This window comes from Mesoplodon mirus (genome assembly GCF_964341445.2).
Source record: "Mesoplodon mirus genome assembly, chromosome: 3".
Taxonomy (NCBI): Eukaryota; Metazoa; Chordata; class Mammalia; order Artiodactyla; family Ziphiidae; genus Mesoplodon; species Mesoplodon mirus.
The window spans coordinates 95,822,535-95,833,818 of NC_138978.1; positions in this window are offsets into that span (position 1 = coordinate 95,822,535).

Genomic DNA, 11,284 nt, shown 5'->3' on the forward strand with positions numbered 1-11,284 from the left:
TTGCACCTAAAGCAATTAGAGAAAGAAGAACAAAAACATCCTAAAGTTAGCAGAAGGAAAGAAATCATAAAAATCAGATCAGAAATAAATGAAAAAGAAATGAAGGAAACGATAGCAAAGATCAATAAAACTAAAAGCTGGTTCTTTGAGAAGATAAACAAAATTGATAAACCATTAGCCAGACTCATCAAGAAAAGAAGGGAGAAGACTCAAATCAATAGAATTAGAAATGAAAAAGGAGAAGTAACAACTGACACTGCAGAAATACAAAAGATCATGAGAGATTACTATAAGCAACTCTATGCCCATAAAATGGACAACCTGGAAGAGATGGACAAATTCTTAGAAATGCACAACCTGCCAAGACTGACTCAGGAAGAAATAGAAAATATGAATAGACCAATCACAAGCACTGAAATTGAAACTGTGATTAAAAATCTTCCATCAAACAAAAGCCCAGGACCAGATGGCTTCACAGGCGAATTCTATCAAACATTTAGGGAAGAGCTAACACCCATCCTTCTCAAACTCTTCCAAACAATATCAGAGGAAGGAACACTCCCAAACTCATTCTACGAGGCCACCATCACCTTGATACCAAAAACAGGCAAGGATGTCACAAAGAAAGAAAACTACAGGCCAATATCACTGATGAACATAGATGCAAAACTCCTCAACAAAATACTAGCAAACAGAATCCAACAGCACATTAAAAGGATCATACACCATGATCAAGTGGGGTTTATTCCAGGCATGCAAGGATTCTTCAATATACGCAAATCAATCAATGTGATACACCATATTAACAAGTTGAAAGAGAAAAACCATATGATCATCTCAATAGATGCAGAGAAAGCTTTCGACAAAATTCAACACCCATTTATGATAAAAACCCTCCAGAAAGTAGGCATAGAGGGAACTTTCCTCAACATAATAAAGGCCATATATGACAAACCCACAGCCAACATTGTCCTCAATGGTGAAAAACTGAAACCATTTCCACTAAGATCAGGAACAAGACAAGGCTGCCCACTCTCACCACTCTTATTCAACATAGTTTTGGAAGTTTTAGCCACAGCAATCAGAGAAGAAAAGGAAATAAAAGGAATCCAAATTGGAAAAGAAGAAGTAAAGCTGTCACTGTTTGCAGATGACATGATACTATACATAGAGAATCCTAAAGATGCTACCAAAAAACTACTAGAGCTAATCAATGAATTTGGTAAAGTAGCAGGATACAAAATTAATGTACAGAAATCTCTGGCATTCCTGTACACTAATGATGAAAAATCTGAAAATGAAATCAAGAAAACACTCCCATTTACCATTGCAACAAAAAGAATAAAATATCTAGGAATAAACCTACCTAAGGAGACAAAAGACCTGTATGCAGAAAATTATAAGACACTGATGAAAGAAATTAAAGATGATACAAATAGATGGAGAGATATACCATGCTCCTGGATTGGAAGAATCAATATTGTGAAAATGACTCTACTACCCAAAGCAATCTACAGATTCAATGCAATCCCTATCAAACTACCACTGGCATTTTTCACAGAACTAGAACAAAAAATTTCAAAATTTGTTTGGAAAAACAAAAGACCCCGAATAGCCAAAGCAATCTTGAGAACGAAAAACGGAGCTGGAGGAATCAGGCTCCCTGACTTCAGACTATACTACAGAGCTACAGTAATCAAGACAGTGTGGTACTGGCATAAAAACAGAAAGATAGATCAGTGGATCAGGATAGAAAGCCCAGAGATAAACCCACGCACATATGGCCAACTTATCTTTGATAAAGGAGGCAGGAATGTACAGTGGAGAAAGGACAGCCTCTTCAATAAGTGGTGCTGGGAAAACTGGACAGGGACATGTAAAAGTTTGAGATTAGATCATTCCCTAACACCATACACAAAAATAAGCTCAAAATGGATTAAAGACTTAAATGTAAGGCCAGAAACTATCAAACTCTTAGAGGAAAACATAGGTAGAACACTCTATGACATAAATCACAGCAAGATCCTTTTGGACCCACCTCCTAGAGAAATGGAAATAAAAACAAAGATAAACAAATGGGACCTAATGAAACTTCAAAGCTTTTGCAGAGCAAAGGAAACCATAAACAAGACCAAAAGACAACCCTCAGAATGGGAGAAAATATTTGCAAATGAAGCAACTGACAAAGGATTAATCTCCAAAATTTATAAGCAGCTCATGCAGCTCAATAGCAAAAAAACCAACAACCCAATCCAAAAATGGGCAGAAGACTTAAATAGGCATTTCTCCAAAGAAGATATACAGACTGCCAACAAACACGTGAAAGAATGCTCAACATCATTAATCATTAGAGAAATGCAAATCAAAACTACAATGAGATATCATCTCACACCAGTCAGAATGGCCATCATCAAGAAATCTAGAAACAATAAATGCTGGAGAGGGTGTGGAGAAAAGGGAACACTCTTGCACTGCTGGTGGGAATGTGAATTGGTACAGCCACTATGGAGAACAGTATGGAGGTTCCTTAAAAAACTACAAATAGAACTACCATATGACCCAGCAATCCCACTACTAGGCATATACCCTGAGAAAGCCATAATTCCAAAAGAGACATGTACCAAAATGTTCATTGCAGCTCTATTTACAATAGCCCAGAGCTGGAAACAACCTAAGTGTCCATCATCAGATGAATGGATAAAGAAGATGTGGCACATATATACAATGGAATATTACTCAGCCATAAAAAGAAACGAAACTGAGCTATTTGTAATGAGGTGGATAGACCTAGAGTCTGTCATACAGAGTGAAGTAAGTCAGAAAGAGAAAGACAAATACCGTATGCTAACACATATATACGGAATTTAAAAAAAAAAAAAAAAACGTCATGAAGGACCTAGGGGTAAAACGGGAATAAAGACACAGACCTACTTGAGAATGGACTTGTGGATATGGGGAGGGGGAAGGGTAAGCTGTGACAAAGCGAAAGAGAGGCATGGACATATATACACTACCAAACGTAAGGTAGATAGATAGTGGGAAGCAACCGCAGAGCACAGGGAGATCAGCTCGGTGCTTTGTGACCGCCTGGAGGGGTGGGATGGGGAGGGTGGGAGGGAGGGAGATGCATGAGGGAAGGGATGTGGGAACAGATGTATATGTATGACTGATTCACTTTGTTATAAAGCAGAAACTAATAAAAAGAAAAAAGAAAAAAAAAGAAGCTTTCAGAAAATATTAACTAACAAATTGTTAACTGACTAATTGGCTGATTAAATACGTATGTGATCCAGGTACTAGGTTTTGGGCTGTGGCTAGAAAAATGAATAATGAGTCACGGTTCCTGCCCTCAAGGAGCTTGGTCCAATGGAGGTGTCAGAGAAGCAAAAAAGTAATTGCAATACAAAATGTAAATGCTATAACAGGAAGAAGCTCAAAGGCTGTAATAGTATTAATGTCAGAGGCCTTTAACTCAGAACTAGGGCAGCCAGAGACTTTTCAGAGAGGGTGGCATGAAAGAATGAGTTGAAAGGGGTGAGTCAAAATTAGCTCTGTGAGTGTGTGTTACGGACTGTCCTCCGTGAAATTCACATGGTGAAACCCTAACCCCTAGTAGCTCTGAATGTGATTGTATTTGGAGTTAGGGCCTTTAAAGAGGTAATCAAGTTAAAATGAGGCTACTTGGTTAAGCCTTAATCCAATCTGACTGATGTCCTTGCAAGAAAGAAGAGAAAATTTGGACACTCAGAGAGACACCAGGGATGCACGTGCACAGAGGGAAGAGCATGTGAGAACAGAGTGAGAAGACGGCCACCTGCAAGCCAAGGAGAGAAGCTTCAGAAGAAACAACCCAGCCAACACCTTGATCTCTGGCTTCTAGCCTCTGGAACTGTGATAAAATATATTTCTGTTGTTCAAGCCACCCGGTCTGTGGTACTTTGTTATGGCTGCCTAAACAAACTGATACTATGAGGTGGAAGAGTGAAGTGCGCCTACATGGGAAGAAAAGCATCTGAGTGTGGAGCGCAAGCTGGGTGGCCACAAGAGAAGAGGCTGGAGACATAAGCAGGGGTGAGCTCCTGGAATCCAGCTGAGGATTTTGAGCTTTATGGGGAAGGGTCTTGGGAACACTGAACAGTATAGGCGGCAGAATAAGGTGATCAAATTTGCTTATGAGAGAGAGAACTTTGGTGATACCATAATGAATAGAGTTTCGAAGGGCAATCCTGGAGACCTTAAGAGCAACAAGAAGGCATATGGCTTTGGAGTCCAACAGACCAATGCTCTGATCCTGGTTCTGCCATTGAAAAGCCTTGTGACCTTGGGCAAGTTCGTCCTCTCCCTTTGCTTCTATTTCCTCATTTGTAATTTTAGGCATAATCATTCTTACCCTGAAGGGCGATATGAGGATTAACTAAAACAGCTATGTAAAACTCTTGACAGAGTACCTGATCCATCGTAAACAATGAATAGTTGGTAGCTATTAAAATGTCTAAGGCAATAATAGTAAAACTGGAAAAAAAAGGATGAGCTTGAGCAATCTTAAAGATAGATACTCTGGAAAATTCAGCAGTTATTGATATTTTTATGTCTGGGAGTAAGGGAGAAGACGAAATCAAAAAGAGCTTCCAGACCTTTGATTCGGGAAGCTTTGTATTGTAGTGTCATTCACCCAAATGGGGAACATAAGAGAAGCAGCACAGAGGGGAAGAGAATAAATTTAATTTGGGATATATTGAGTTTGCGGGATCCCTGGTATATTTAAGAAGAATTGTGGCGTAGATAGTTAATATAGGGACTTAAGATCAGGAAAGAGTCTTGGGCTAGAGATGTAAACTAGATTGATGAGAGACTATCCAGAGAAAGTATGCAGAGTGAGAGAGAAGTATAGGGTAGGTAGAACTCCAGGGACCCATCCAAAGGCAGAAGAGGAAATAAGATAGGAGGCTGAAAAGGAACCAAAGAGATATAAGAATAAGAAAGAGACCAAGGAGGAAAGCAGTTTTTAAAAAGAGAGTAGTCAACAGTACAAAAGCCAAAGAGAAATCAAACAAGGTAAGGACTGAGACACACTCATTGGTTAATGTCCTGCCTGAACAGCAGGCATGACTTGGGAAAGGATGGTTTCATGGAATGACAGGGGTACAAACCCTACTGTAATGAGGCAAAGAACAGATGAGAGGCTAGGAAGTGAATAATATGAGCTTTCTTAAGGAAAAGAGAGAGAGAAGACTACCTGTATAAGGAAACTCCTTTTGCTCCCTCTTCCTGTATAATTTCCTATTTTCCATTATGCTAACTTCCCTTTTAGCCAGAGGTTCTCAACCTTGGGTCCATAGACCCTGTCAAGTGGTTCATGAATAGAATTTAAGGGGTCTATGAATTTAGAAAGGAGAAAAAAATTACAGCTCTAATTTTACTAGCCTGAAATTTAGCATTTTCATCAACTTTGCCTACTTTATGAATGTAGGTAAAAACTGCAAAAGACTAGCAGTGCCTGTGACTGTCAAAAATATATTTTCATATCATATTACAGTTGTCACAGATTTCTCAAAACATCATTTACACTCATCACTTTTATGAAATTATGGTAGTTATCAAACTTACTGCTAAATCTTAATAAATTGTTTAAACCTATTTTGAAAACTGTATTTATATGTAATTAATTTTCTTTGTAATCTTATGTATTTTATTTTATGTTCTTTAAAAACACTTTTCTAAGAAGGGATCTGTAGGCTTCCCCAGATGTCAAAGAATTTTTGGTACTAAACAGTTAGGACTTCCTGCTAGTCCATTACATAAGCCATGTACTACTCCATTATCCCCAAATTTTGGTTTTTATATGCTGCTGCCCTTATTTCAATAAGCCACAATTGTCCTAAACACTCCTCCAGGGAAAATAGCCATGTGCCTCTATGTGCTTTTCTATTGATCCGACTGCCTATTCGTCCTTTCACTTTTCACCTGGTCATTGAAAGACCACATGCTTGGAAATGGCAAAATCCATCCAAGTATTCGTTCACTTATTTGCTTACCATCAACAAACACTGAGCACAAGGTTCTATGCTACAACTTGGAGATGCAGCACTGGTACCTCCTAGGAATTTATAATTTGGGGAGTGGTCAAAAGAGAAGAGAGACAGATGTACATAAACAGTTATAAGACAATGTGGAGGTTGCTTTACATAGAACATTTTATGGTATAATGAGATACCAGAGGAAGGCTTCACACAAGAGGTGACATTGAGAATAAACAGAATGCCATTAAAGGACTGAGTTTGCCAAAACTAGGCAAGTAATGTTCATGAAGCTGTTACTCTGTTTTCTAAAGACCTTTGAAACATTAAACATAATGGAATAAGAGAGATTTCTCCCTTGATATATAGATTTAATTACCATCCTTGATTAGAACTAAGAAAAAAAATGAGAAAAATATTGAATATTTCAAACATCCTCCTTCCTTTAAGCATTTATATAGAGAAACAATGTTCATAATCATTACAGATGAAAATATTAGGCAAATATTAAGAAAGCATTTTTATAGAAAGAGTTGTCAGTTTTTCATAGATGAGTGCGTGACACCTGCTGGCCAAATTATATAATTTCCCTCTCCAAAGGAATGGTGAGTAATAAAGCTGATGTGATTAATACTGTTCTCCTACCTAGGAATTATATATTAGATTTCCTTTAATCACCTTTAATCAGCAGGAGGGAGATTTTTTGGAATGGTGAATCTGGTCCTTTTTTTGTTTTTGTTTTTTTGGCTTGAGAAGTTCAAGAAGGTTTAAATAATTTAGATGTTTAATGCAACTTCTTTAACAGTACCTTAACTGAGATTTGGAGAGAAGTAATTCTCACTCAGGATCACACACAAGTGGGTTGGCCAGTTAACACTAGTACCCTGGCTTCTCCTACATTCCCAGACCAGGTTAAGTATCCCAAGACAAGGTTCAGGCTGTTAACTTCTCTATCTCTTGTTATTTGACTCAACAATTCATAAATTTTTATGGAATTATTAATACTTTGTGTCCAATGTCTTTCAATTTTTTAAAAAGTCTGGTTTACTGAGGTAAAATTTACATAAAATAAAAGTCACCAATTTTAACTTTGTAGTTTTATGACTTTTGATAAATGTATATAGTCACATTAACACCACCACAATCAAGATCTAGAATATTTTTATCACCCCCCAAATTTCCTTCAGGCTCTTTTGTAGTCAGTCTCCTCTGTCTACTCTCAGGCTCTGGCACCCACTGATCTGTTTTGTCGCTATGGTTTTGCCTTTTCCAGAATGTTATACACATGGAATCATATGGTATGTAGCCTTGTGTCTGTCTTCTTTTACTTGGCTTACTGATTTGATATTCTGCCATGGTGTTGCATGTATCAGTGCTTGGTTCCCATTTATTGCTGAGTAGAATTCTATTGCATGGATAAACCACGATATATTTATCCTTTAACTAGATGATGGAAATTTGAGTTGTTTTCGATTTTTGATGATTATGAATAAAGTTTTGATAAACATTTTTTATGCATGTCTTCGTGTGGATATATATATTTTTACATTTCTTGGGTAAATGTCTAGGCATGAAACTGCTAAGTTAGATGGTAAGTGCACATTTAATTTTATTAAAAAACTGGCTTTTGCTTTTTAAAAGTGGTTTTACACATATCTCTTTATTTTTCCTTATTTTAGCCTAATTCTAGTTGTGTCCCATACCATTATTGTAGAAATCTTTTGTACAAAATATAGCTTGAACTCCAAGTGTGACAAAAATGCAACAAGAGGCCTCTTTAATACAGGGTCATGATATAGCAGTTTTAGAGGAGCAGAATATTGCATAAAGGAAAGAATATAGCCTTGGAACCATCTGAGTTCTGTCACTTTGACTTTCTGCCTAACTTTTCTTTATTAGGTAAATTACCTAACCTCTCTGAACATCAGTTATTGAATCCTCAAAGGTGGGTGATACAAGTATCTATGTTGTAGGCTGTTACAAATTCCCCACATCATAGACGTTGCTGTTACTGCCATTAGATTAACAACTTTTGCTACAAGCAAAGGCTACATTCTAGAAGACAGATGGTATCACACTCTAGATATTTTAGGGATTCATTAGGAATTAATGTGTTTCTTCAGGGGCTGTAAATATGTCACCCAGAGACAAATGAGTTTTCTTTGGCTCTAGTGTCTATGATGTGTGTTTTTAAAATACTGCTCTTCTTACACTTTACCCCAGATTAGCATTTTGTACTTAATTAAGGTCATGTCTTTTCTATGTCACTGAGAAATGCTATTGTCACATAAATTATGACGATAATAACAATGTGTTATATATAACTTATGTAATATGATTTACCTAGGCAAGGACCCATTTTAACTTAATAACTTCTGAAGGATTGATTTTTTTCTATAGCTCCACTTAAGAAGATATTCTTAATCAAACACAATCACAGTAGATTTTTTAACTGCTATTTTAAGACTGTTTTCACTCAGTTTACTGGCAGGTATTTAATCTGCTAAAAAAAAAAAAAAGTGTTACTCAGTTAATTAGGTTGCACTGACATCTGCTGGTAAGATAGAAAATTCCATTAAAATCGTGTTTTATAAATTTCAATAGAATCAAATAGTTTAATTCAGTCTTTAAAACTTGTATTTGCATTCTGGGTTTAACAAATTAGTGGCTTTACCTAATGATTTCTGATTCATAGTTCAATTTGAGTCAGGTGGTTTGTTAACCTGTTGCAACTTTTTTGGGGATCTTCCTAAAGGCCAGTGGCAATAGACACTTGGTTAAGAAGTAAAACATCTTTTAATTTTTAATTTAAAAAAATTTCCTTTTATGCTGGAGAATAGCCGATTAACAATGTTGTGATAGTTTCAGGTGCACAGCAAAGTGACTCAGCCATACATATACATATATCCATTCTCCCCCAGACTCCCCTCCCATCCAGGCTGCCACACAACACTGAGCAGAGTTCCCTGTGCTATACAGTAGGTCCTTGTTGGTTATCCTTTTTAAATTTAGCAGTGTGTACATGTCAATCCCAAACTCCCTAACTATCTCTTTCCTTCACCCTTCCCTCCCTGGTAACCATAAGTTCATTCTCTAAGTCTGTGAGTCCGTTTCTGTAAAACATCTTTTAAATCATAACCTCTTCTAGTCAGTGTTTACCACTGAACGATGACATCATCAACTTCTTTTTTATCCCATCATCATGATTATGTCTTTTGGTCCTAAAGCAGTACAACAGTAGTGATGTTTATTAAGTTAGTCTTCACTTTGAGAAAGGATTCCTGGAAAAATAGGCTTAGGGTGTAGGGAAGGTTGTAAGCTCCAGCAGAGCTAAACTCTAGGGAATATTTTTTTCTTGTCAGGAAGTATAACATGGCTCCTTTAAAATCTACCAATTCAACACTGATTTAGGGTCACAGAATTTTACAAATGGAAAGAAAGTTACTAATCATTTAGTTTACCCCTCTCCTTTGTAGATGTGGAAACTGAGACCTAGATAAACTTACATAACTCATTACCTAGCTGATACAAGAAAAATGTCTCTTAATTCTCTCATTCCAGGATTCTTTCCTATATAAATTGTCATCACTAACTGTTTATTAAGTTTATTGTTTAAACCCAAAATCCTTGACCATACATAAATATGATTATTTGAAAATTTGTACTTAGTTTACTTTAACTTAACCATCCTGACTTTCTCTAACTAGAGATGTGTTATGAAAATACACACTATAGGGCCTCCCTGGTGGCGCAGTGGTTGAGAGTCCGCCTGCCGATGCAGGGGATACGGGTTCGTGCCCCGGTCTGGGAGGATCCCATATGCCGCGGAGCGGCTGGGCCCGTGAGCCATGGCCGCTGGGCCTGCGCATCCGGAGCCTGTGCTCCGCAACGGGAGAGGCCACAACAGTGAGAGGCCCGCATACCGCAAAAAAAAAAAAAAAAAAAAAAAAAAAAAAGAAAATACACACTATATTATGTAATATTGCTCTGTAGTTCTTCAGAAATATATGTTTATTCATAGGTCCTTCCCAGAAACTGAAGCTCCATTGTCTATTTCTTCAGATGTGAAAATAGAAAAAGGCAAGTGGATCAGAAAAAAACAAAAAAGTCAGAAATAAACCTTAACCAGGGAAATTTCTGGCTCCTTGATCAAATTTTGGGTCACAGAATTATGTACAAGATGTCTTAATAGTAATATAAACATGTCCCGCCCCTTAATTTTGTTCCAATAGGCACTGTTATATAAGATAAAACTTTAGGAATGCAACTGGCAGTGTCATAAAGTGTTAGTTATATAGATAAATTACCAATCAAATATTCTATATATGTCATGCACGTTTTTTCTCAGCTTCAGCACTATTGACATTTTGGGACAGTTAATTGGGGGCGGCAGTGCTGCAGCATCCTCCCTGTATGCCAGTAGACTGCTCCCATTTGTAACAACTAAATGTGTCTTCAGACATTGCTAATGACCCCTGGGAGGAAAATCGGCCCAAGTGAAGAACCACTGCTGTAAATTAAAGCTGCTTCCTTCAGATTTATTTTCTTTAATCTACTTAAGTATCCTGACCAAAAATTGTCCTTTTTCTTTTTAAATAAAAGAAATATTGACATATGAAAAGAGAAAGAGCCTTGAGTCATCTCTAGTTTAAATACTTCATTTAAATATTTCATTCTGAGCCAGAGCTAATAAAGTGGGTTCCTTAAATTGTGTTCAGTACTTGCATATTTATTCTCACTTCTTTTTATGCACTAAGGTATAATTTTGACAGAGCTACTAATTCACAACCAAGTTTTTTCACTCTCAGCTGAGCTGCTCTTTATTTGTAATGGCTTTTAAAAAATTCTTTCATTTTCCTGATACTGTAAAGTTCTTCCTACACGTTGTGCCCTCTGAAACCAAAAACAACCAGTGAAATTTTCGGGCAGGTATTTTCAACCCCACTCAGCAGATGAGGAAATTTAGTGGAGCCAGGACTCAGTGCATGTTTCCAATGAATCAAATGCTCTTTGTGTTTCATCCACAATAAGTATATTTTTGAAAATATTTGCGTTTTATATTGAGAGAGCCTTCATGAATGGAGAGGAGGTGGAAGGGGAGAGAGAGAGAAAGTTGGAGGAACCTAGCAGAAAAATAAAAACTGGTTTATGAAATACCATGGGGTAGAGGATGATCAGATCTCACCATTTATGTCCTCGTAGCTACCAATGAGATTTAGCACCTCCGTCTTCCTCTTCCATCACAGCATTGTCCTCCACTCCATCCC